Source organism: Podarcis muralis, chromosome 12 (assembly GCF_964188315.1).
Source record: "Podarcis muralis chromosome 12, rPodMur119.hap1.1, whole genome shotgun sequence".
NCBI classification, from domain to species: Eukaryota; Metazoa; Chordata; class Lepidosauria; order Squamata; family Lacertidae; genus Podarcis; species Podarcis muralis.
This window is the reverse complement of record NC_135666.1, coordinates 51,148,008-51,168,388: the sequence shown is the minus strand read 5'-3', so window position 1 is coordinate 51,168,388 and position 20,381 is coordinate 51,148,008. Positions and strand designations below refer to the sequence as shown.

At 42.8% G+C, this 20,381-nt stretch overlaps 1 protein-coding gene across 3 annotated transcripts in view; it reads left to right on the top strand.

The window, feature by feature from the left end:
- Window positions 1-3,121: 3,121 nt before the first annotated feature.
- Window positions 3,122-20,381, top strand: part of MYRIP (myosin VIIA and Rab interacting protein) — a 153,421-nt gene continuing 136,161 nt past the window's right edge. Inside the window, exon 1 of one of the 3 annotated variants that reach the window (XM_077916427.1) lies at window positions 3,122-3,626. The gene's annotated coding sequence lies outside the window, so the exon portion shown is untranslated. The remainder of the gene's footprint in view (window positions 3,627-20,381) is intronic. The other 2 variants (XM_028750615.2, XM_077916426.1) reach the window with 2 other exon arrangements.

The following is a 20,381-nucleotide window of genomic DNA, read 5'->3' as shown; positions in this document are numbered from 1 at the left end:
TCCTACAACCACTTCCCATTTTTTAAGGTTGATTAGTACATTCTAACTCCCTGTTCCACTCTTCCCTAAGGTGATCTGCTTTACGGGCTTCCTATAAACCTTTAGAAACAATAGTGATGGATTTAGTTTTCTGCAAGGATACAGTTATTCCAGCAATTCAGGGGACGCTGAAGCACTCAGCTAAACCTCCTGCTGTAGCTGCAAGATTCCCGCACTGAACAGGGAGCTGGACTAGCTCCAGGGATCATCTCAACTCTAAAAGTATTAAAAAGGTAAAGGTACCCCTGCCCGTACGGGCCAGTCTTGACAGACTCTAGGGTTGTGCGCTCATCTCACTCTAGAGGCCGGGAGCCAGCACTGTCTGCAGACACTTCCGGGTCACATGGCCAGCGTGACATCGCTGCTCTGGCGAGCCAGAGCCGCACACGGAAACGCTGTTTGCCTTCCCGCTAGTAAGCGGTCCCTATTTATCTACTTGCACCTGGGGGTGCTTTCGAACTGCTAGGTTGGCAGGCGCTGGGACCGAGCAACGGGAGCGCACCCCGCCACGGGGATTCGAACCGCCAACCTTTCGATCGGCAAGCCCTAGGTGCTGAGGCTTTTACCCACAGCGCCACCCGCGTCCCTAAATAATACTAAAAGTATTAAATTATAATAAATACGTTAGAGTATTTGGTAGCCCACCCTTCAGCCAAAAATGCTCCAAGTGTGGTGGCCTACATACAGTTAGAACAAGACAGTCCCTGCCCGTAGGCTTACAATCTAAAAAACCACAACACACGAGGAAAATGGGACAGGGAGAGAAGGGGGGGGATTAAACTCAAGAACCAATTATTAAAAGTGATTCTACAGGATTTTTTTAAAAGGAGTTTTATTATAATAATAAAAAGGGGATGGGGAAACACAATACAATGGGAAGAGAAAAAACTGGGGAAACCCTAGAGAGCATAGCATGTGATTCCCACACTTACGATTCTGTGATTGTACTGTTAATCTGAGAGCTGAGTATTCAAGACCCACTTCTACTTCTACAGATTCATTTAAAAATAATAATAATTTCTATTAAATTTTCTATTTCACAATTTCAAATAAACATTTTATAAACTTTAAAACATCCAGTGACTTCCCCTCTTCTCTTTCCATGGTTCATTTTGCAAATTTTTACATCCCTGCATATTTTACAATAACCACTCCAATCAGTTTTCTGCTATTACATCCATCAAAAATTATTTACTCTGTTGAATTTATCTTAATGCTGCCTGCGTTTTCAGCTGTACACAGTTATTTTCCATATATTCAATAAACATTTTCTGATCTTCTTTAAACGTATGTTCTTCTTGCTCTCTGATTCTGTATGTTGAATTTGCAAGTTGTGCGTAGTCTGTCAACTTAAGTTGCCAGTTCTCATTAGCTGGGACCTTGCTCACTTTCCAACTTCTACAGATTCATTTTACGGTTTAGGCAACTGCTTTCTTCCTCGCTCTCTCTTCCCTCCATATTTTGGTATGAAAGCTACACAAAAGCTGTGATGTGCTTTATAAACAAATCATAAGCAGTCCATCCAGCCATTGGCCCCTGGCAAAATATAGTGCCAGACTCTCTTATTTTTAGCCGCTGCAGTTTCATCTTCCTTGTCTTCAGCTGAGAATAAAACAAACTTTACAGCACACGATCCATGCCCTTCTTTTTAGCAATCCACAATTCGATTCTAAGCCTTTCAAGAATAAATGTTGCAGGCGCCACCTTCCCCTTCTTTGCAAAGTGTCTCCTTTGCCAACTCTGGTGCTAGGAGCCGGCCCCTAGCCAGCTCCGCTGAATACTAACTTCTCCACAGTCTGCAGTATATTTCGAAAACACTGAAGGTTGAAGATGCAGAAATGATGCTTCTGGAATGATAAACATAAGCCCTTTGAGTTCTAAAATACAAAAATCGACCACCACTTCCCGCCTCTCTCCTTTTTCTACGTGGAACACACTGGTTTTACTAATGCTATTACTATATGGCATTTGTTTTGGCGTTTTAAAACATACCTGTTCTTCATACTGGACTATAAAACGCACTTGAGCTGTGGGGAAAATAATAAACAATGCAATAAACTGACAAGCCACCTCTTCCCATGCATCATCTCAGAAAAGGAAAGATGCCGTGGCAGAGGCCTACATGCAGACGAGCGCCTTTGCCAAGGAAACCCCTTTTCCTAGCAGAATGGGCAAAATTAACAGCAAACTCAAGAGAATCTAAGGGCGAGATGCCTTTTTCGGACTACTTAAATAAATATTATGGTATGACAAACTCACACGCAGGATTTGAGCTACGGGAAACGGAAGTAATTACCGTATTTTTTGCTCTATAAGACTCACTTTTTCCCTCCTAAGAAGTAAGGGGAACTGTGTGTGCGTCTTATGGAGCGAATGCAGGCTGTGCAGCTGTCACAGAAGCCAGAACAGCAAGAGGGATTGCTGCTTTCACTGCACAGCGATCCCTCTTGCTGTTCTGGCTTCTGAGATTCAGAATATTTTTTTTTCTTGTTTTCCTCCTCCCAAAACTAGGTGCGTCTTGTGGTCTGGTGCGTCTTATAGAGCGAAAAATACAGTAGATTATAAAACTGGGGTTATGATTTAATAGGTAGAAGATAGGGTGCGGCAGAAGGGGAGAAACGACGACTCTGTGGAAAACGGGGAGGCAAGTCGACAAAAATAAGAGAAAAGTCGAAATTGTGCTTGGATCGTGTATGTTAAAAAGGTAGAAACTTAATAAAAAATAATTGGAAACCTTTTCCCTGAACCCACATGGGAGCTGTGTGCTCCCTGCGGTCCCCCAGTGCACTCTGCCCATGCTCAAGAGCCCTCTCCTCTATGCTATAACATTCCAATACTTTTTTTTTTGGGGGGGGGTGTCCGCCTTTGTGCTTTAACTTCAAAGCCCCTCCCTGGCTGCTGCTTTCTCCTGAGGGGCAGCAGCTGCCTCCCTCCCCGCCGCTCCTTTGACGAAAACTCCCCTCAACCGCTGCAACGTGGGCGCGCGCCACGGCCGGGCATTCGCGCCGCGCGCGCGCAAACGGGGAAGCGCTGCGCGTGCCCGCGCGCGCCTCCCACCCCACCCCAACGGAGAGGCAAGAACAGCTCGTTGGCGAGATCCGGAAAGCGCGAGCGCGGCGCGCGTTCCCTTAACCGCCCGCCTCAGCCTCTCCTCCTCCTCCTCCTCCTCCTCCCTCAGGAGCCGCCGCTCCCCTCTGATTGGCCGCCGGGCGTCCCGGCCAGGTGTCGGCGGCGGGAGGCAGCGCAGCCGCCCGGAGAGGGCAACGAGGGCGGGAACGGCTTGGCCGGGGTCGTCGCCGTCGCTGCCGTTACGACCCGACGCTTTGGCTCCGCCGCGGCTCTCTGAGGAGAAGGAGGAGCCCCTGTCGGGAGAGCGAGCCGGCGAAGGTGGAAAGCCGTCACTCTCCCGTGACAGCCGCCCGGGTAGCGCCGAGGAAGCAGCAGCAGCGCCGCTCTCTTTCTCGACGGACCGGTCTCCTCATGGGACGCCGGGAGGCTCCCGCCTCATAGCTGGACACGCCGCCGACGCCTCTGCGGGTCCGGGAGGTCGGGGAGCCGCTCGGCGCGCGCAGCTGCCCAGCCTGAAGGTGGGCTTCCTTCCTTCCTTCTCCTTCTGGGCGCCAAAAAGAACCGGCGCCTCAAGGTGTCCCGCACCCTGACGACCTATGCATGCGGGGGGGGGGTTGGGGGGTGTAATGGGGGGGGAGACGCGGTTTGAAGGACTTGTGGACCCGCCTTTGGCTCTGGGGACGTCATTTTTTGGGGGGGGGGAGATGGGGGTGGGGGTCGGTAAATGGGCAGAATCGATGGGGGAAGTTGCCCGCCAGCTTCCATTTTGGTGCATCTCTCTCTTTCTGGCGTTCTGCGAGGACTGATAATTGTCCACCTCTTTTTTTTTTTGCCGGTTTCCTTTATCGCAGTGCCTGCTGCTGCTGCTGCAGGGGAAGGGAGAATGTGTCTGGTGCTGCTGCTGCTGCTGCTCTCGAGGCGATTGCTCGCTTGGACACGCTGCTAATATATATGCCCACAATTTCCCAGCTGGGTCATGCGGGGAAGGCAGATCCCGGCTGACTTTGACGCTAGGACGGCGCCAGGGTGGCTTAGAGGGAAAACAGGGCTGGGATTCCTTGGGATATATATATTCTTGAAGATCAGCTCTCTCTCTCTCCCCCTTGGCTGCCGGAGTTTGGGCTCCAGTGTGGCGTGTGTGCTGCTCCTTAACTGCCTTTGCAGGTAATTCCAACGCTAGGGGCCGAGTGGCACACAACTGGCTTGGCATTAAGTGAAGATGGAGCAAGCAGGGATGATGAACGAAATGGGAAAGGCTGCTATTGCTTTAAAGGATGTGAAGCCCCAAGCTATGCATGTTTAGTGGGAAGTAAGTCCCATAGAGATCAACAGGGATTGCTCTCTAGGCTTGTACCCTTCAGCTGATCCCTCTCTGCTAGCCTAGAAGTCAATATGTTGGTACACTGTTTTGAATAAGTTATTGTGTTGCTAGCTACTGTACCCGGGTTTTGGGTTTGTTTGAAAAATAATTTATGATGGCCTTCTATGCTGCTGAATCAACCAAAGGTGTCTGTGTATATGGGTGTGTGTTACTTGCTCTGTGCCAAAGATAAACTTCTCTTGAGGGCGTAGTAAAAGTTGGTTTTATGTCTGTGTTTGACGTCATTAAAAAGGTGAATTTGTAACAGTCTGGAAATCACAGTTCCATCATACCCGAATTCATCTTTTTATTTTTTAAAAATATTATGAAAAAAGCCCCGAGCAGTGTCAACTTGCTTGAAGCCATTGTCCCTTTCTGCTCATTTCATTTATTTACATTAAAACACTAATCAGATTTATTTAGTTTGGATTGATGGCCAGCTGCTCAAATAACTTGGCAGATTTATTAAAACATCATTATCACAAATAATTGCTCCTATTATTTCTTATTAGAAAGCAACACAATGTTTTGCTCTGCAGTAACTTCCAATAGATTTTGGAAACCGTAGTGCACAATATTATACATGCAATATTATGACTGCATTACTTCTGCTAGTATATACAGCAGCACCTTTCAAAATCACAGGAAGGAGCATGTGTTACTATAACATTAACGTGAGGACAGCACATTGCAATTATGCAAGAAAATGCCATCTGGTCAAAGTTAACTTGTCTTAAGCAAATTAATTAAAATGATCAGTGCTGTTGTGCTGAGCTGTATTTTTAAATTAATGTAACCAAATTGGAACAAAAATTGAAGCAAAATGCTTTAAAATGTGGCTGTGCTGTTAAGTATATCCTAGGGAATACAACCATGCCTAAGGGAATTATATTGATGAATATGCTGCATGCGAATTAAAAAGCTTACATATTTTCCTTTTCCAAATTGGCTGTTGGAGCCAAGAACTCTTGATTTCTACAGAAATAGGGGTGCAAGGCCAAAGCTGAGCCCCTTTAAGTCCATTAATTATGTGCTTATCTTTAACCAACATTGCAAGGCTTAAAAATGCATAATCTGTCCTGTGTTGGTCAGGCTTCCCATCCCTACTCTTCCTTTGAAAATGCTCTTCCAGATATTGGGAAGAAATTTTGGTTTTTGCACCCAGGAAGATACCTGCTTCTATTAACTGCCAGGAAGTGACTTGTCTGATTATTTCATACTAGGGCCACAGTTCTGTCCATGAGTTCTGCCTGTTGAGGGGCTACAGGGTTTGTCAGGAACTGGTGGAATGAGGGAGATGCCATCACTGTGGTGGCTACACTGACACAACACTACAAATACGCTGGCAGAATGCCTAAAATGAACAGTGTCATGGGAGGGTTGGGGTGGCACAGATTTAGGCTGTAGCGCATGTCATTCTTTCACAGTGTCTCCCTTTGCCACAAGTAGGGGAACCATCTTGCAACCAACTCTATGCATATTATGAGGCACAGCCATTGACCGGCACTAGTGGCCAGGATACTTCCTACTCCTTCTCCTGCTCCCTGTAGGCAGGCTACTGTGCCCTGGCAAGCTCCATGGTAGTTATACAACACATGAAGGCATTTTTGATGTGGAGCTGGTGTCACACAGGACGCTACACCTCCCGCCCTGCAAAGCACCTACTGGAGTGACTGGTTGGCAACCCCAGATGTGTGTCATTTCTTTTCGGGGTCTCCTCCATGCCAGAAGCTATTCAATAAAGTATTTCACACTGCCATATGCTTTGTTTTGCTGTTGTTTCTGGGACCTGGCTCCAGCTGACCCCATTGGGATGAAACTCCTGAGACAAGACTGACTTTTCAGGGTCCATAAGTGGGATGGGAGCTAATGTACATGAGGCAGTCATCTGGCATGGTGTGGTGAGGGAAGAACAATGAGGTGTGATGTCATAATAAAGCACCGGTTGGCTCATATAGGGAGCAGCCTACAGGCCCTGTAGTGCCCTTCCTGCTTGGCTTAAGTGGAAAGGTGTACAGTCCCACCTTTCCTAGTGTGGGGGCTGTATACTTCCTGAATGTAAGATCTGAGTTGCTCCACCTGGCAAGGGCTTCTGCAGTCTGGTGCTCCTGGTATAGATGACTTGGTGTGCAGATTGTGGGTAAGAGAAGAGGCAAATGCCCTGTGATGTATCTGTTTCCTGTGGCTGAGTGGTAGGGAATTGCCCTGTGCCATTTGCAGTGTGAATTTGAGTCTGAGTTTGAGGCAGAGGGCCTTCTTGGTAGTGGCACCCACCCTGTGAAACGCTCTCCCATCAGATGTCAAGGAAATTAACAACTATCTGACTTTTAGAAGACATCTGAAGGCAACCCTGTATCGGGAAATTTTTAATGTCTAATGTTTTACAATTTTTTATGTGCTCTAAGCCGCCCAGAGTGGCTGGGGAAACCCAGCCAGATGGGCGGGGTATAATTATTATTGTTATTATGAGTTTCCTGACAGTTGCCCCTCTCATGGTTTTTGCTGCTGTTATTGTTGGGCTTGCTAAAAGTGAGTGGTGCCAAACTCCCATCTCCTGCTTCCTAACTTTGTCCCCTGTATACAGAGCCACTGGAGGTTGTTGCTGTCACTTTCTGTCTCTGCCACTACCCTGTACAGTGGTACCTCGGGTTAAGTACTTAATTCGTTCTGGAGGTCCGTTCTTAACCTGAAGCACCACTTTAGCTAATGGGGCCTCCTGCTGCTGCTGCGCCACCGGAGCACAATTTGTGTTCTCATCCTGAAGCAAAGTTCTTAACCTGAAGCAATATTTCTGGATTAAAGGAGTCTGTAACCTGAAGCGTATGTAACCTGAAGCATATGTAACCCGAGGTACCACTGTATTATGAATCCTGATCCCTCCCTTCCACTTCTTGAACCCTTGCCTTAGGCAGGGTTTTGGTATGCACTGCAAATATCCTCCTCCACGGATGGGGGGGAGGGCTGTGCTGTGTGAGCTCTCCTGGTGCATTGTGATGTAAAACAGCAGTTGTGAGCAGTATATGGGGATCTGAGTCCCTACCTGGAGAGAAGCTTGGGGACTGGCAGTAATGTGTTCCTGGCTCTGTCACTGCAGCTGTACATGACTGCTGCTTAGGATTGCCCTGTAAGTGCTGTTGTCTATGTTATGCTTATGACCTTGGTATCAACATTTCTTGATAATTGAATAGGAACATATAATTATAACAGAGAAGAATTATGGAACACACACACACACACACACACACACACACACACCACACACACACACACACACACACACACACACACACACACACTTTCCATTAAAAACAATTTAGAGTCCAGGAGTACTTTTTGCTATTATTGTATTGGACTTTAGTAAAACAGGGTCATTGACCCCTTCTAGGTTGCATGCCTAGAAGTACCTGAAATGATTAGATTTATAGAGGATTGTAACTGATGGTGAGCACATCTAAACATTAAGGAAACGTTTGGGGAGTTTTATAGCTTCTTCATGTTTACTAGAAAGCAGCTTCTATTGCATTTGACTTTGACTTGCATTGACAATAACATGTTGAAAGATCCTGCTTTTGTACACACACAGCTAGGGAAGCAGTTTCCACACCGTAACAATGTCTGAACAAATAAGGATGTTTAAGAAGGCTATGGGATTTGCAGTAGATGAAAAAGGACAGAACAGGCATTAATTACTGATGCTGAAGAAAAGTGTTATGCGCTCAATATATTTTCGTTAAAATAAATTATCCTATGGAAAACCTTGACTTCGAAAAGCACAATTGATGTATAAGTAAAATATAATCACAATCACACGAGTATGTATGCTGGTTATTCAAAGTTTGTAAACTACAAGTGTATTTTTTTCTGATGACTGGAAGGAAGAGAACCTTAGGGGTCAAAATACAGACTTGGAGAATCAAAGGTATACAGATTACACTTAAATTAGGTAGCTAGTAGAAATCAAAGATAGTTGTTACGTGCTCTTGTTAATCAGATATATCATCTGCTTCTATTGACCAATATGGGATATTTTCCTATTATATTTGGGTATTCTCAGACTACCCCATTGTCATTCAGAAGATTTATGAATAAATAATAGATGTCCATTTCTTTTATGTTTAATGTTACAGCAAGTTAAATTTGGCATCCTCCCATTACACCATTCATTAAAATGGTCTGAAATAATCAATGGAATATTATACAAGATAAGAAATTAATCCGAATTTTAAAGGTTTTTCCCCCTTCAAGCTGTATCAATGGAAGTTCTATTTAACAAGCAGAAGCAGCAGTGATTGAAACTTTTCAATGTGTTTTGAGTTTTTGTGTTTGTGTAAAGGTCAACTGTTAATGAAGTATATCTTATGCTAAGAGTACCTGCAAACAAGAACTGCTTAGCATATTAGCAACTGTCAGTCTAAATGCTGGTTTCAGGCACTCTTCGCCTGTCTTACTTTCTGGTGACTTCATCAAAAGCTTGTTAATTGTTCTGACAGCACCCCTTTCCTATTTAATGTGTGCGTTGCTGTTGGATTTTTTTTTTTTTTTTGCTGATTTATTTAGTGGTCTTTTGGCTGACTGTTTGCTTTACTATATTCAGGAATGGGAAATCCTTGCTTTTTATTTACCTTGTAAAGTGAGCCTGTTCCTAAGCATTTGTGCTGGGTTAGCTGCAAGTGACTCTGATGTAATTTCACTGCAGTTCTGGGATAATATGATTTTTATTATGCATACACATTCCAAAAACACAAGCACCGATGCAGACAGTCTTTGGTTCGCATGTGAGAAATGAAAGTCATCCTTATGAAGAAAGTTTGCCTACACTTTAAAGATCCATGGCACACTCTTTTGATTTTGGGACGTTCTGCTAATGTTAGCAACATAATAGTAATCTATTGGGCTTCACAGCTATACTTGATGACAGCACGTTTTATGCCTTACTCTTTACTTGCTATTTATTCTTTAAAAATAATGTTTGCAAACTTGATTAGCAAAAGCATTTTCTTTACTCAATTAGTTCTGCACATGCATTTCCAAGAAATTACAGTTTTAGTGCAACAAAGCAATTGTTCTGCAAGCATCCAGGGCCTAGATTCTAGTTGGAGATAGGCTTTTTATACTGAATTGAGAATTAGATATTCTAGAAGAGTCAGAGGAAAAGCTTTGTGATTTTGAAGAAGAGTAAAAGCCATAGAAAAGTTGGTCTTTCACAGTTATCATAACTGATGTGGACAACTTCATAATACCAAAACATTATATTATTATGAAGAATATCCAGTTACAGTACTAAAGTGTGTATATGTGTTACACACACGTACACACACACACACACACACACTATATATATATAAATCTGTGATTTATTAATAAAACAGACTCTATGAATTATTTGAAAGATATTGCTGGAGTTAAGTCCTACAGAACATTATCTCAAAGGTCCAACTGCTTCAGCTGCAAGGTGGCATTAAATTAATTGATACTGGTAATCCAACAATTCAATAATTTTAAACCTATGTAACCTATTGGATTTGTTATTGGATTTTTTTGGGCAGGCCAATAGCGGTCACTTTGCTTTAAGGCCATACTTGGCCAGAATCTGGGATTTGACATTCAACAGCTGTGAGCATTTAAGTGATGTCTCTCAATGGCAGCTAATGGTTTGAAGTTTGCAAAATAGTCCTACATCAAGAAGCAATGTTCTGAACTTAAAAAAAAAAATGGAGAAGGGGATATGTGGCTTACCTTCCCCCACACCCCAGCTAAGGATGATGTAATCTATGTCAGTGTGCGAAAAGAAGAAATACATATAAACTGCAGTTTTGAGACATGGAGTAAGAGACTAGGAGAGCTATGAGAGAGGGCTGAGCTCAGGCTGTGTAAACATTTTAGGGTGCTAGCTGTCTTCATCTGCATACCTGTTGTGGGGCAGTGGCGTTTGCTGTTGGAGCGTTTAAACTGCACGCTTTGCAATCTCAAATTGTTTATTTTAAATAATCTTAAAATATTACAAAATGCCATAAGCCTCCAATTGCCTCATTTCAAAAGAAACCACATTCCACTAAACATTGTACCACCTGGAGAAATAGGGTGAGCATATCGATATATTTCCTTTATGACACCTAAACTTTTAATTTATTTATTTAGAAATATACAATGCTTGATTGTAAAAAACAACAACAACCCAAAGTGGTTTACAAAAACATTTTGTTTGTAGTACGGCAATTTGTCAAAGCTAGCCTAACAATGCTGGTATGTGTATCATGATCAAACGAGTGATTCAATATATTTTACTGCCCTGTGTTAGTTCCTTGAAAGCTTTTAAAAATGGATATAGCTTATTACCAAGGCAAGAGGCCAACTTTACCTTAATGTGTTTCCATAAAGAAATACACAAATAAGTTTGCCAGCTTTCCAGTGATGAAGCACAGCTGATTCAGTGGAAGCCAGTTTGGCACTAAATTAAAATAAGCTTGTAGTTGTGTCCTGCAATTAACTCGTAGTAATAAAATGATTTAGAGAAATCTGTGCAAAGAATTATGGCTATTGATGATGTTTCACTTGTAGGCCAGAAGGTCAGGGAGGTTGTGTTTTCTGGGTATATGATTTAAGTTTTGCTTTTAAACAAACAAACAAACATTTTATGGGACACCGGGGCCTGCAAGGCCCCCCCCCCCCCCCCCCCGGAAAAGATTCAAAATGATGCTTGAACTTGAGAAGTTTATGCAAAAGTATAACATTTCAAATTCATTTTGGAATCTTGTCTTTTTAGGTCTGAGGCAGCATGCTTTAAATGAATAACAATTTATTTGCCTCTGAAGAATGTGGCACACCAAATCACACAAGCATATATTCTCTAATACATTTATTTATTTTGAGCATCATTTTGATGTTTTTGGATCTTTGCTTGTAGTCCTTTTGGTGCTGCCCCTTCCTTTTACTACCACAAGCAAAGATCAGCTGATGAGTGGGTTGGACTTGCATGCATTGCTTAAGGGTGGCTGGGTAGCTCTTTGGTCATGATCTCAAGTTGTTGCCATATTTTATTTTTGAAGACACTCTTTCTCGAGATAAGATTAGGTAAATACCCTAATCTGCTGTTGGGTAAGGTTTGGGTCAGGGATGCCAACTTGAATATTGAGGGAGAGATGTAAGCCCCGCCCCAGATAATTGATCTCATAACACAGTGCACTTACACCATTTGAATGGCAATGCCCATCAACTTTGGGGATGCCCCAGCCCCCTCATATAATTTATGGGGGGGGGGCTACGTGAAGCCCCCCAAGCCCCTAAGAGTTGGCGCCTATGGACCATGTAGTGACGTAATTACCAATAGTAATCGTGGTTCCAAAATTAGGCAGATCTCTCTCCCGCAACCCCAAACTGTGACTGTCTTTCTTTTACAGTAAGGAAAATTGATTTATTTCTTAGTTGCACTAGCAATTGAAATTTATTGCCTTATTTGCGTGCACTATCACGTTTAGCTGCTTTGGGATGCTGTTTCGAGGCTGCAGCTAGCAGAGCTGTCAGGAGGGAACAGATTATACTGTGTTCTATTGTTTGTGTATATTTTACAGAGTTTTGCTATATGCCACTCTGATTTACATGGGGGGGGGGGAGTGAGATAGAAATAATTTTACACTTGAAAAATTGTGATGTAGTTTAGGCCATGACTATATTCTTCAGTCATCTGGACCACTTGCCCTACATCCAGCTTCCTTAGCGTAGCTTTTCTCACCCTGTGCTATTCTGTATCCTGGACTGCCGCATTTGATCAGATTGGATGGGTCTAGTGAATGGATAGCCTTTGCTGTATTTGCAGGTAGCTAAGATAGATAGATAGTTAAGCCACAGAACCAGAGACCAAATTGCAAACATGCACTGGATTATGGAGAAAGCTAGAGAGTTCCAGAAAGACATCTACTTCTGCTTCATTGACTATGCAAAAGCCTTTGACTGTGTCGACCACAGCAAACTATGGCAAGTTCTTAAAGAAATGGGAGTGCCTGATCACCTCATCTGTCTCCTGAGAAATCTCTATGTGGGACAAGAAGCTACAGTTAGAACTGGATATGGAACAACTGATTGGTTCAAAATTGGGAAAGGAGTACGACGAGGCTGTATTTTGTCTCCCTGCTTATTTAATTTATATGCAGAATACATCATGCGAAAGGCTGGGCTGGATGAATCCCAAGCTGGAATTAAGATTGCCGGAAGAAATATCAACAACCTCAGATATGCAGATGACACAACCTTGATGGCAGAAAGTGAGGAGGAATTAAAGAACCTTTTAATGAGGGTGAAAGAGGAGAGTGCAAAATATGGTCTGAAGCTCAACATCAAAAAAACGAAGATCATGGCCACTGGTCCCATCACCTCCTGGCAAATAGAAGGGGAAGAAATGGAGGCAGTGAGAGATTTTACTTTCTTGGGCTCCATGATCACTGCAGATGGTGACAGCAGCCACGAAATTAAAAGACGCCTGCTTCTTGGGAGACAGGCAATGACAGGCCTAGACAGCATCTTGAGAAGTAGAGACGTCACCTTGCCAACAAAGGTCCGTATAGTTAAAGCCATGGTTTTCCCGGTAGTGATGTATGGAAGTGAGAGCTGGACCATAAAGAAGGCTGATCGCCGAAGAATTAATTCTTTTGAATTATGGTGCCGGAGGAGACTCTCAAGAGTCTCCTCCGGCACCATGGACTGCAAGAAGATCAAACGCATCCATTCTTAAGGAAATCAGCCCTGAGTGCTCACTGGAAGGACAGATCGTGAAGCTGAGGCTCCAGTACTTTGGCCACCTCATGAGAAGAGAAGACTCCCTGGAGAAGACACTGATGCTGGGAAAGATGGAGGGCACAAGGAGAAGGGGGTGACAGAGGACGAGATGGTTGCATAGTGTTTTCGAGGTTACCAGCATGAGTTTGACCAAACTGCGGGAGGTAGTGGAGGACAGAGGTGCCTGGCGTGCTCTGGTCCATGGGGTCACGAAGAGTCGGACACGACTAAACGACTAAACAACAACAACAAAGATAGATGGATTTCTGGAACTCTTTCAGCCCTAGGATGATTATTAGGTAGTGTTGGTAGTGTTTGTATTTTTGGCCCTTTTCCTTCTGCATTTTGGTTGCTACTTTCTCCTTCCCTTCTCTCTGCTTATAACAGTGGACATGCATCTTTATGTGCCAGTCCTGAACTGGAAGTGAGGGACTGGAGCCAATCTAATTTGCCATTGGTCCTTCACACTTTTGTATGAAAAGAAAAGAAAACGAGAGAAAGAAAGGAAAGAGGAAAAAGAAGCCTGCAAAAGCCTGTACCTTCCTTAGCTACTTCTGGCTGAGCACTCCTACATATAAATTCTGCTCATTTGCCGTTGCAGACCTTGGGTACCTCCCAAGGTAACCTTTTCACCAGAAAGCTACTCTGCATTGATCTCAGCTTATAAAAATTCTTGTTCCAGCCTGGTTGGTTCTTGACCATGCCTCTCTCTGTGCTGTCCTCAGAAACCTCATCTGGATCTAACTCTTGATTGACTGTCGACTTCTCCTGAACAGTTAGCAGATCATGCTAGAACACTGTCTTGTTCAACCCCCTGCTAAATTAAAGCATGTTTTCTTTTAGACAGTTAAGCGAGAGAATGGATGGGACTGAGACTAATGTTGTGCTACTGCCAGCCTGGTGTTTGTTGCACATGCAGGCACTGCAATGTTGAGCACCACTGTACACCCCACATTCCAAGCGGCAATTCTTCCAGTCAATTTCAGGGCCGGCTCTAATATGCAAATCATGAAGAAATATTACCTTTGAATATCTGCGGAGGGATTCACTACTACTTGGAATTTGTTCTTTCCACATGGGACTTTAAAATGGCCTTTCAAATCCAGACTACTTCTCTACTCTGGGAACTGATTCCTTAGTACTAAACCATAGACCCACCTTCCATTTGTTGGCAAAAGAACTATCTTTAGTATTTGGGGAACTTCTGGAGCAAAGGCAAACACAACAATAAATGTATTAAATTGCTTCAGCAGAATAACTATTTTTAAAAAAGAATAAATAAAATATGTGAACCAAAGGAGCTAAAATAGTTTATTATGGACTCAGCTATACAGCTGCAAATATAACCTTTTAAATGTTCTGTACAGTGCGATATACAAATGTGGCACTAGATGATGACAGTGAGCTATGCAAAATTCAATGTCTTTTTCCAAAATGCTTTTTAAAAGCCTTTTTAACAGTGTTTTTTTATATGTGTGTAGATTCCACCTATGTTTCAGGTTTTATTATTCTTTGAAAATTTCAGCAACAAGAGTAATATTCAGTCTTCATTTGGCACTCTCTCAAGTGCTCAAAGCTTATAATAGCTGGTAAGCAATCTTTTTACTGCAGGCGAAGGTGAAGCTGAGAGACAGCAACTTGTCCAAAGCTGCCCAGGGGTTTATAGCTGAAAACAGTATTATAAGAATAATTTATTATTAGGGTATGCAGACTAGGGACTTCTGAGGGCATAGCTGCTGCTGCTCTTAGCTGCTGCATAGCATCACCTGTCTCTAATCCCTATTTTAAAAGGGACAAATCTGTGCTTATACTTAGGCTGCTGTCCTGTACACATTTACTTGGGCTAAGTACAGTATCAGTAAACAAGTGAGGTTTTGCTGCATAAGATCAGGTCACGATTCTGCACACAGTTGCCATCATGTGAGTCCTGGTAATGTAAGTGGAGAATACAGATGGGTAATGAATAGTAAATGCCATTATTTAAGAGGTGGGATATAAACCAAGGCACCCTATAATTAGCCATCAGGATCAATTTTAGTTATCAAAAAAGTAATATTGACATTGCTTGATCTACTGTCTCTTTTAAGAACGATTTTTTGCATGTTCCTATGACACCTGAAAGGTTGTGTTAGAAATATAAAGATGATTTCCCCCAAACCATGAGCAGTCCCAATAAAACTACAACCTGAAGTGAGTTTTCTCCTTAGAAAGAAGCTCTGAAACAATTTTGAGAGACTCTTTGTTCTGCTGATGTTAACTCTTCTGTTATTCCCCAGACCTGAACAAAGGCATGCACCCTCCTGAGTTGCTCTAGAGATAAGTCAGAATAAATCCAGATTCCAAACTGGTTTGAGGACATGTTCAAAAGGACAAAGGAACACTGCTTAAACTAAGCAGGTCTAAGTCTGGTTGGGTCGCCTTGTAGTTACACGATGAAATAAAGGGAAGCTATGAATGTCATGGTTCAACAAATAAACTTGCTTGTGTTGACTCCATGCCCACGGCCCACTCTTTGCTTGTGGTGAATGGGATGGCTGATTTATCATTGCCAAAAGCAGAAAGTGAAGTTTTGCAAGCTAACTCCAGGTTTCTGTGGTTTATGAACTGGATAACTGTTTTCCCTTGAGAAGGCAAATGCCATGAAAACAGTTGTCATGAGTAGTATAAGGAACTTGTCTGAAATTGACATCGGTTCTAAACTGGTGGTTTTCCAGCATATCTTGAAATGCCGGTTCCATGCTGATTGGTTTGCTTAATAGCCTTTACTGTAGAACTCTTATGTGCTGCACGAGATCCTGGGCTGCACATTAAGGTCAGGTAGGATCCTGCTGGTCTTACTAGTTCTCTGTTTGAGCTATGATTTAACCCTAGAACCCACCCATCCCTCTCCTATGTCTCTACGCTGCTGGAGAAGGTCAGCAAAGTTGGAAAAAATGTGAAGTTTCAATCCAGGTTAATTCTCTGGGTCCAACTTTCTGTACAGAACTACATCAGGGATTAAAAGGGAAGGTACAAATAGTTTTTGATAGCGTCGGCATAATTTTGGAGGAATTCAAAATGCAACTGCTTTTGCAAGGTAAAAAAAGATCTTTGTGCAAATAATAGGTTTTTAGAACAGTTGTTTGATAACGTCCAACTGTTAAAAAAAAGTGGTATGGTATGGTTAGCTGATCTCTATAATAAAGAAAATGATGTTGTGTTAATAAGGAACAATATGCTATTTGTTGCTCTCTTTCGCAGGCAGTTCTCAGTGAAAGCGCTGTCTCGTGTTTATTTCATGTGACCATTTCAACAGGCACTGTTTCATTCATGTGGCTGCTTAGTTAGATACTGCACATTTTTCTGTCTTGACTGCTAACACTATCAGCTTGTTTTCCTGGATAATTATACTCTTTTGAAAGTTCAGGTCTTAAGGAAAGAATTACGACATTTTCCTGAATTTTGCGTGCCACATTTTGCTGATAAAATAATGTGAAACCATTTACCCAATAATTTTATTCATAGCACTTTTCTTAGACTGCACATAAAGGTATGCAATCGTTGTAATAATAAAACTAAATGTTGCTTGCTTCTAGCCTCTAAAACAATCCCTGAAATTCGATCAATTGCTAAAATTACTTAGAACTGTTCCTGCCAATCCAGTGGTAGTAAATCTAAACAAAGAGTGGCATACATTTTGGGGAATGGGGAAGCAACAACTAGCATGGATTTCTCAGGATCATCAGTGCTTTTGCAGCATAGTTTATATATCACCAGCAGTTACTTTGCTAGATTGTTTAGAATGAACAGAAATCGTTATGAAGATCACCAAAGCTCCCACCCTGTGTGAATTGCAAGTGTTGAATGCATCCAGTTGGACTCAATTTAGCACACATCTAATCAATTAATGTCAAAATTTAAAAAAAAATACATATGAATGTGTATCAATATTTCAGGGCACTGAGCAGGTGCTCCAAGGATTGCCAACTCCCCCTGTTATTGTCAACTGTTTTTGCATTGTGGACATTATATCATTAGGTTCTGGGTTCCAATTCTAGTACAGTGGTACCTCAGGTTACAGACGCTTCAGGTTACAGACTCCGCAAACCCATAAATAGTTCCTTGGAGAACTTTGCTTCAGGATGAGAACAGAAATTGCACGCTGGTGTTGCGGCAGCAGCGGGAGGCCCCATTCGCTAAAGTGGTACCTCAGGTTAAGAACAATTTCAGGTTGAGAACAGACCTCTGGAACGAATTAAGTTCTTAACCTGAAGTACCACTGTACTGTGAAGCTCTAATTCAACCCTTCATAGACGTAAGGAACAATTACTTGGTATTTCTTAAAGGGCTTATTCATTTAAAGGCTGAACAGGAATGAGAGGAAGTGTGGGTGGCCTCATGGTCAACCTGGCAAGAGCAGATAACAGTACTTCCTTTACAAGATGTCTTAATCTTATTGAAAATACGTTGACTTCCTTCAATTATAAATTTGCTTTGACTGAAATTCAGTAGCAACTGTACTCATCATATTTATGGGGTGTTGCCTTAGCTCCAGTAGCTCAGACTTCTATTCTGTGTCATAGCCATTAATGGCAATCCTGATGATCTGACTTTCCCCAAGTCCATGTATTGATCATCAGCTCTTTACTGGCCAAATACTGCACCAGCAGCAGGTTGTTTTGGTAAAGCTTAATGACTATTTGCAGTTGCAAAGTTGTTCTGTGCTGTTCAGAAACCCCTGAGTCAATTACCTGTTTTTAATGTGTCTCTTCCAGTAAATTTGCCATTGCAAAACCTGGGAAACATTCTTCAGAATTAAGTCACAATGGTTTTGAAGCAGAATTAATACATGTAAACTGTTTTGACATATTGGAATCAAGGGCTAGAAAAGTACATACACCTGTTGTTTTCTGCAAAACTACACTACATTTTATTATGTTGGCAGATCATGATCTTCTGCAGTATTCCTCAACCTGATGCTCTCCAGATGTTTTGGCCTGAGTCTGAAACATCTGGAGGGCACCAGATAGGGGAAGTCTTGCTTTGTGGGTGGAGTCCAATGTGAGTTATTCAAGTGCAGCAGCTATAGTAAAGTAGTATTAAGGTAGGAACTGCATGTTGTCTCTGTGAAGCCATAATGGGCGTATTGGGACAAGTGATTTTTAACTTAGTCAGAAGTGATTCAGAGCTAAGGGTGAGCAGAGCAGATAGTCAGATTTGCAAATGACACTAAATCATTCAGGATTGCAGGATTGCAAAAGGGATTGCAGAGAGCTCCAAAAGAATCTCTCTTGACTGGGTGAATGAGCATTAACATTTACTTCAATGTAAGTATGTGCAAAGTCAGGGCACCCCCCCCCCCCCACAGCCAGAACTCACCGGGACTCAGTTCCGGCACCTCTCAGGTGGGTGCCATTGCCATTATAAGAGAACAAGGGAGGTGTTCATGGTGAGTTCTGGCACCTCTTTTTCTAGGAAAGTGATGCTTATTGGGGCAAACAATCACATATAGAATGATGAGGGCTGAACTAGTGGCTGACTGACCAGGAAATGGATCTTGTAGTCACAGTGGATCTCAATGAAAACATTAACCCAGTGTGCTGCAGCTGTGAAAAAGATAGATTATTTTGGGGTTCAGAAATAAAACTGCCAGTAGCATAATGCCTTATGGTGCAGTCATACTTGGAATGCCATGTACAGTTCTGATTACTGCATCCCAATGAGAATATTGTGGAGCTGGAAAAGGTGCAGAAACGGGCATGTCTAGATTAAAGTTCTGGAGAGTGTTCCTTTAGAGCTTAACTTCAGGAACTGGAGTTGTAGGAGCAAAGCAGCCAGATTAAAAGATTTCAAGAGAATTTAAGGGGCAAAGCAGTTACCCAGATTCCATTTCCTTCAGTTACTGGCAGCTAGCAGTGTTTTATAATATTTGAGTTTATCTGCAAACAAACAATTGTTTTACAAATATATAGGTAGAGCATAGGTGGTGGAGGCACAACTTGGAAGAGCAGGCAGCTGAATCCAGTGTCTCACATCAGATCTCCAGAGAGAGGCAGCTCCCTATTAAAATCTTACTGTCCTCCAAATGTTGAGGTCCTGCTTCTGGGCTCCCAATAGGCATTTTGTTGGTCACTGTGAGAACAGGAAGCTGAATTAGGCCTGCCTTTGTTCTGATCCAACTGGGCTCTTCTTATGTTTCCTTTTAAGTCTTTCCTCCCAAGCCATAATTGCCCTTAATTATTATTGACTCTTCCAGTGGCAGAGTTACCAAGACATATATTTTGTTTGGGAAGCTACGCAGACCCTCCCAAGTGTCCCTATTTTCCAGGGACAGTCCTGAATTTACAGAAGCTGTCCCAGTTTCTGATTTGATCCTTTTTCTTAGGACATCCCTATTTTCATTGGAGGCGTAATGTGACACACTCCCCCCCTCCCCTGAGCCAAGGAGATAAGTAACTATACAACCTTTAGAAGACATCTGAAGGCAGCGCTGTATGTTGTTGTTGTTTAGTCAGGTCCAACTCTTCGTGACCCCATGGACCAGAGCATGCCAGGCACTCCTGTCTTCCACTGCCTCCCGCAGTTTGGCCAAACTCATGCTGGTAGCTTCGAGAACACTGTCCAGCCATCTCGTCCTCTGTCGTCCCCTTCTCCTTGTGCCCTCCATCTTTCCCAGCATCAGGGTCTTTTCCAGGGAGTCTTCTCTTCTCATGAGGTGGCCAAAGTATTGGAGCCTCAACTTCAGGATCTGTCCTTCCAGTGAGCACTCAGGGCTGATTTCCTTAAGAATGGAGAGGTTTGATCTTCTTGCAGTCCATGGGACTCTCAAGAGTCTCCTCCAGCACCATAATTCAAAAGCATCACTTCTTCGGCGATCAGCTTTCTTTATGGTCCAGCTCTCACTTCCATACATCACTACTGGGAAAACCATATACTTCCTGTATAGGGAAGTTTTTTAATGTTTAATGTTTTATTATATTTTTATATATGTTGGAAGCTGCTCAGTGTGGCTAGGGCAACTCAGTCAGATGGGTGGGGTATAAATACACTACTACTACTACTACTACTACTACTACTACTACTACTGTTAAATAGGGCATGGTTGCAGGTACATGACCAGTAAGCTAGGAGACTTTTGAAAAAGATGACTCACTTATTCTCCCAT